Consider the following 7,997-nt stretch of genomic DNA (forward strand, 5'->3'; position numbering starts at 1 on the left):
CTGCATTACAAAACCAACAAAAAGTCGACAGACATGGATTTTTAGTTAAGGGCAGACTCTGAAAAAACAGACTCTAAGCTTTCAATTGATGCATAATTCACTTAAAATGGACTTAATTATTAATTAATAATTAATCTTAATCTTGGAAAGAAAGCACACACTCTGGAAAGGTGTAAACTGACAAATGAGGCACTAAAGTACTGGGTCTATTCAAGCGCTTAATGCTCACTTCGCGATGAATGGGACAAAGAAAAAAAAAACCAAGATGTACACCACCATATCAACAACAGTGAAAGGATTATTAGATTAAGCTGAAATTGAGCATGCTCTATTGACACATTCTGTCCATGATAAATGCCAACTTTCAATGCAGTAGAATTATCTTTTCAAAAGTTATTAGAGTTGAAATTGAAGAGTGTGCGAATGGTTTTCAAGAAATGAAAAGGGGCCTCTAAGACATACCTGATCACACTACTCTACCAACACAAAAAAAGGGTTGTAGAAAAATTGCTGAAAACACATTTTCCCATTCACTTTGTGATCCCGAACTTAGGAATAAAGAAGAAGAAGAGTAGCTTTCAGAAAATATGAAAAACTCAAAATTGACTTGGTTGACCCATTCGCACTTTTTTTTAGTCCTCACGTAAAATCAAATGGTACGACTTTTTGTTGGTTTTGTGATGCACGGTTACAAATGTGACCGTGCACCTCAAAACGAACATAAAGTCGCACTCACTGATTTTGCGTGAGGACTGAAAATAAGTGAAATAGGTCAACCTAGCCGAACTTGACTTTTTCATATTTTCTGAAAGAGCGGGTCTTCTTTTACACAATACTAAAATTTGGTATCATAAAACGGGCAGGAAAGTGTGTTTTTTTAGCAGTTTATCTCGAACATTTTTGGTAGAATAGTGTGATTAGGTGTGTCTTTAGAATCCCTTTTTCATTTCTGAAAAACCTTTTCCACACTCTTCACTTTCAACTCTTGAATAGACACTGTACTTCAGAGCCTCTTTTCTCAGTTCACACTTTTCCTGAGTTTGTGCTTTCTTTCCAATATTTAGATAGGTTAGGAGAGTCCATTTGATTTGAGTTATACATCATTTTAAAGCTTAAGGTCTGGTCTTTCAGAATATGGTCTTAACTAAAAATTCATGTCTGGCGACTTTTTGTTTGTTTTGAGGTGCAGGGTCACAAATGACCTTTTCTACTCATGCTCAAAGTGGAACCCGGAACTGGCTTATATCATAGTTGTGTATAGGCAATTACAACAACTTCAAAAAGTTTCTATTCTTTTTTTCATTTTTGTTCCTTCAATATGCTCAAGAAGAAGCAAATAAGTTATTTTGATTATGACAATATAAAAGAAAGATCCTAATAAAATTCGCGGGGATTTCTAGGCAGGCAATTGGTTTGGCTTCATTTTTCTCTTCTTGTTAACGAAATTTGATATAGCCAACATGGTGGCTTGTCTCTCCTTGGAACACGGAAGAGACATAGGGACATAAGAATTTCATCCCATTCTGATAAAGATTGTGTACATGATGATGTTGATTGCTGACAGTTCAATTAAGTCGTCATTTTGTGACTGCTGCCGAAGAGGGCGTGCTTAAGGGAGGCGTCAGCGTCTCCTCTGCTAGCGCTAAGAGATGAACCGGCTACTCAAGTATGTTCATGTTCGCCTGTCAATTAATTCACGGATGTAAGTTGTACGTATACACATTGCCTGTAGTTGCCGCGACCGTTTTATGTTCGAGATGCTTTTCATTCCAGTCGTTGCATAAGGGCAAATTTCGCGAAAATGATAAATATAGCAATGACGTTATAGAATGACCATTACATATTCTGCTATCGCTATTGATATCATTTTTGTCACCAGCCTTATTTTTGTAATAGTATACTCTTATTGATTATTATTGCTTCACAGTTAATCGTTGTATTGAAATTCATTCATCTTTCCCTTTTCTTTGTATTTGTCAAATTGTCATAATCAATTATTATCATTGTCATTACTGTCGTTATTACTGTCACTATCATCTTCATTTATGTCATTGTTGCCCTTCCCTTTTTCATTGGTTTTCGTGTTTTTTTTCTTTGTCATACTAACAAAAAAAAAATCTATTATTCCACCATTCCACCATTCTCATACATTCTATTAGAATTCCTACAACCATTATTTGTAATAAACTCGACGTTCTTCTCGTCATATTCGCTACACGTTTCATACGAAAGTAACAGAGGTTATTCATAATTTGTGATTTTTATTCATGTTTAGTGTTCCTCTTGTTTTGTAACTGAATATAAACTAGTACACAGAAGACCATGTGAAGTGTACATTTTTTTCAAAGCTATGTTTTGTACAGATAAAGACAAAAGAGAGAGAGAATATTTTCGTGACTCGAATGTCGTAAGCATTCACTGTAAAGCAAGCATGCGTTACTACGTCTTGTACGTTTGTCGGTATATCGTTGATATTGGAATTGCCCTATTCTAATGTTCGTGCCCCGTGTACCTACACCTGCCTATAAAAGTTTGCGTATTGGTGGAGATATTGTATATGTACATAATATAAATGGAGCTAAGGTGTATCTTGGTTGGGATCGGAAAGGGTCATGTAAAATGTCTGGGGAGATGCATTAAAACGCTTTTGAAACAAAAATAACATCGTATTTTGCTGTAATTCTTTATTAAAGTCAATGTTCCTTCGCGATTCCTAGGCACAATATTGGTTGTCATTTCTAACCCTGCTTGAAAGAACAAAGTATCCCACAGTGTGAAAGGCAGTGTGAAACACAGTGTGAACGCAGTGTGAACACAGTGTAAACACAGTGTGAACGCAATGTTAACACAGTGTGAACACAGTGTGAAATCTCTTCACACTGTTAAATTCGAGCGTTTTAGCAGTGTGAACACATTGTGGAGTCATCAATTCACAGCTTGAAACAGAACATCACTCTGTGAATACTCTCTGAAAAACCACACCACAGTATGAGATAATCTTCACACTGTTAAATTCGAGCTTTTTCACATAGTTGACTATGTGAACACAGTGTGAACACACTATGGGACACTGTGTTCTTTCGAGCAGGGAAACCCCTCAACATAACATCTGCTATTACAGTATTTCTCTTATACTTGCATTAGTTGCATTAGTTTCATTAAATGTGACAGCCTCAGAGAAAGATTCCTGACACATAGCTTTGCTATGATTGGATGTTCCTGGAATGTGAAAAACAGTATGGGGCAGATCAAAAGTGAAAAGTCACAACAATTCTGTTAATGATAATTTACTGTTCCGATGAAAAAAGGGGGTCACTGAAATATGCAATTCTCAAAGCATAAGCACTTTCATTAATCTCCCATTTCCTTAACAGGTGATTGTCTGGTCAACCGTCATGTTTAATTTAAAATTCAGATACTAATGCAGAATTTAGTTCATTGATGAAGTCTGGAATCTAATGATAATCTCACAAAGCATTCTTTTCAAGCACGCGCCTTCCCCCAAAAGACAAAACAAATGAGGATCATAATACTGTTTGACATAACACGTTTGCTCCATTTTGCAACATTTCACGAAATTGACCTTTCCTGATACTCAGTCGTACTGGAATGCAAAACGTGAACAAGTGAGTTGTCCTTGTAAAAAAAAAAAAATAATAATCGGGCTATCTTGTAATGTCACATATGAATGAAATGATGCAGTTTCAAGAGAAATAATGATACATCAAAGTGGAATTGCAGGACTTTTTTTGAGGGGTTTGTCTTCGGCTCTTCTGTATCAAATGGCCGGTGCAGATACCGGACAAAAGCGAAATACCAACCGAAGTCCCTCTCTTTAATGGAAATCTAAAAAACATTTTATGGAAACGCGTTTTCTGCCGCCCCCCCCCCCCCCAAGGAAAATAAATACATAATAACAACAGTCATTATCGGGCAGACATTCCAGGCCATGAATCGCGATGATTAGCATGGAAGAAGAACCTATTGACGGAATTCTGTGTATATTACAGCTTTCCGAATGAAATGTGTGGTTTTGAGAGAAATGTGAACAAGTGTTGGAATGACACCAAAGGGTGATCGAAACAGTTGTGCATAGGACGGTCTCTGTCAGTAGTCTCTCTGTCTCTCTGTCTGTCTGTCTCTCTCTCTCTCTCTCTCGCTATCAATTTGTCTTTTTTTTTAACCATCATTTCCCATTCAGTTCTCTGCATAACGTATTATGTATCCAGTATGATTTGTGAATTTCGTATAAAGAATGTAGAGTGTGTTTTGGGCCCCTTATTAATAGAACACAATTCAAGTTTGTGCTGTCAATACCATCAGTATGAATAAATGCATAAATGAATGTATATATATATATATATATATATATATATATATATATATCATGGCTCGACACTAACTTTTTTGTTTGGTGGCCCGATGGGGCCACCAAAATCCTAAATTTCAAATTTTTGGTGGCCCGAGAGAAAAATTTGGTATCCCGAAAAAAAAAACCAATAAAAAACATTAAAAGTCCTTTTTTTTCATTAGTCAAATATTTAAGATTTATGATAGTAAGAATAAGAAGTTGGACATATCTACTCATAAATAAACGTCAACAAACTTGCAACACTCACTCTCAGGCATTCATTCAGTCCTTTTCATCCATCCTTTGAACAAATTTAACTGCTAATTTCCGGCGCAAAAAGTTACGAATTTATTGACATACTTTTCAAAATATTTTTGCCTTTTTTTGAAATTTGGTGGCCCGACTTTCATTTTTGGTGGCCCCGGGCCACCGGGCCACCGTTAGTGTCGAGCCCTGTATATATATATATGTAATTGCTAATAGGCGTAAGACAGTATGATTAGTATTCCACGGGAGACGTAGCTTCTTCCTCCTATTTCCTTTATTCTGTGTTCGAGCTTTCGGCTGTTTCGGCCTTCATCAGGTTCTATACAGACAAACAAAATGACAAATTTGCCACTGCCAGCGATATTCATAACATGACTTACATGTATGTGAAATAACATCGCTACATACCATGTCTGTATAGACCCTGATGAAGGCCGAAACAGCCGAAAGCTCTAACACAGAATAAAGGAAATAGGAAGAAGAAGAAGCTACGTCTCCCGTGGAATACTAATTATACTGTCTTACGCCTATATAATGTCTCCACGACCTGGAAGTTTAAACGTTGGCACATTTCTTGCATCTATATGTATACATATATACATACATAAATTATCGATGCGTGATTAACAGACAACTGGAACATAAATCGGATAACCAACGTTCATACAAAATAACAAATCCAGCACCTACATACCAACACAGAGTCAACTGTGTGGGTATGTGTGTATGCGCGCGCGCATTGTGCGTGTGTGTGTGTGTGTGTGTGTGTGTGTGTGTGTGTGTTTGTATAATCATTATAGATCCTATTCCAAGTAAGAATGCATTATATTCACCTGTGTTTGTAAAAAGTACCCCATATCGAAAAAAAAAAATGTCAGAGGTAGCATTTATACTACGATAGCCCATGATAAAAAATGAAATTTCTTCTCCTTTTTTAATCAATATTGATGTAGCATGAGGTGATTTCAGGTCAAAATAATGATTAGATAATGTCTACGTCAAAGAGACCTTTTGTTGACTTTCTTATTAGCAGCACATAATTGGTGTGCATTTGTGGTTAGAGAATGAATGGTTATTTTTACACGCATTTTTCATTGTAAGCAACGGTAAGTCTATAGAATCTTGATTGTCTTGTAATAATTATGCAGATCAAGCTTGTAAAATAAGAATAACTTGTGTAGCTTTTATCATGAATTTCACAATAGTGATGAGTAGTGTCATGAAGGGAATGTGAAGACGTATGTTATAACAATAGTGTTGCTTGGGGTTTTTTTTCCGTCAAGTGTGAAAACTTCTAATTCACTGACAACTATACGTCAGCTGGACAGTGTATAAGATTTAATTACGACATGAAAAATGGATTACGTCTATTAAGAAATGAGAAACAAAAGGCAGGTGTTGAAACTTTATGAACACATTTCTTTTTATCATTATTGTTCATAAACAAATTACCAGTTTGTCACTGATAAAACACTCCTATTTTGAAACAAAAATGATTGCAGTATTTCGCATATTTTTTTTTTTACCTTCAAATTAATCATGTCAATATGGACCATTGCACGTTCGTGTTAGGTATTCTGTATAATAGCCATGTTCCCTATTGTGCAGTAGACCTACTCATGCATCTTTACGGTGAGATGAAAAATAAGAAAATTATGCTAGATTTTATGCATTTATAATGAAATCTATTTTGCACAATTATGCAATTAAACGATACATTTTGCAATTATCCGAAACGTTCACCACGTAATAGCTCATATCCAGACACATATTTCAGAAAAAATGCAATTAAGGTGACGGCAGGCAAAAGTTTCAAGGCACATGACATTATTCTTTGTTTTATCTAATTTGTATATCTCTTTACAAACACAAACGTATTTCTGGTGCAATGCTCGGTTATCGGAATATGCAGTGCAGGGGGCTATAAAGCAAGAATCCTGGGGTATTAAGCTGAACGGACTACACATAGAGGTTTCCTTTGTCATGTGGTCGATCTTTGTTGCAGTAATTGCTCGGTTTTCCACCGACAGATGTGAAAACACAAGAGATATCCGTTCAGGAAGATTGATATGCGATCATACGGATGGTGCACGTAACGGAATGATAAGAATAGATAATAAATATCCCGCCTCATAATTATGCGTACGTATCATCCTAGGTCCTAAACCAGTGTTCAAGCCTTACACAATAAGTACTATACTGTAGGCGTACTGTCACTTACAGAGGAGTATGTGTAATAAACTCGGCAAGGTCCCTCTCTCCAAGCATTCAGAATATCTGGCATCTCGTAGACGATATCTAAAAGTTCCACTTAAGGCTTCACAACATATTTTCCCTTATTTAAGTGCCACGATGTTAATCACGTTGATTCCATTATACATCGCTCCTCGACTCTTTGTTTCTCTAACTCTTTCTTTATATCTTTCTCCTCCTTTGTTTTGTTTTTTCCTGTCTTATCGACCTCTGGGGAAACCAGTTATACTGTGTCAAGCCCAGACAGAGCTTGATTAGAGTTATCCATCCGTATTTTTGTTGTATGTCTTGCTGTTTTGTGGTTTTGCATTTTGATCTTGATTATGTGTCATTTCAAAGAAAACAATTACATACAACAAAGTATAATGGAACAATACAATAATACACACATACGACATACACTCAGAAATGTTATAATCATTTTTTTCTATCAAACACATTATCTCTCACTTTATAGTCCCGTATCACGATATATGGACATTATGTTTGTACGATTGTACGTGGTTATATGATTGCGTTGTTTTCTGCTTTAATACAGTTTAATAGGAACTATATACGAAGACATGATATCAAAGTAATTACATATATTTAAATTGATTTCTTTGGGGTTTTTTCAGTAGAATATATAATATTTGATATTTGATATTTATCATTTTTTTTGATATTTACTTATTTCTGCAATTCCACGACAAGCGTAATATACAAACAATATATCATATATTTCAAATTTATGAAAAGAAAGATCATACGCGTATCGTATTTTTTTTTTGCAGTTAAACTTTCCTTATGATATGCTATACAATATATATATATATATATATATATATATATATATATATATATCACATATTATTTAAATATGTATACTTACAGAGACTCCAACTCTCCCGTTTTCGACGGGAGATCTCCCGCCGAAAACCCATTTTTCCAAAATCTCCCGTTCTCCCGTTTGAGATTTAATTTCTCCCGCCCTGGCTCTGTGTCTCCCGTTCGAAAGGATTTCTTATTTATTGCTATTGTATGTTGCAAAAAATAAGCCTTACAATGTTGTATATAGCACCCAAAGCATCTAGAACCCTGGGAACTTCGCGCTTCGCACACATCAACTTCGAGTCTCCCGTTTGCT

The sequence above is a fragment of the Diadema antillarum genome, unplaced genomic scaffold, assembly GCF_040938485.1.
Source record: "Diadema antillarum isolate AM-2024a unplaced genomic scaffold, OU_Dant_1.0 seq00000181_RagTag, whole genome shotgun sequence".
Classification (NCBI taxonomy): Eukaryota; Metazoa; Echinodermata; class Echinoidea; order Diadematoida; family Diadematidae; genus Diadema; species Diadema antillarum.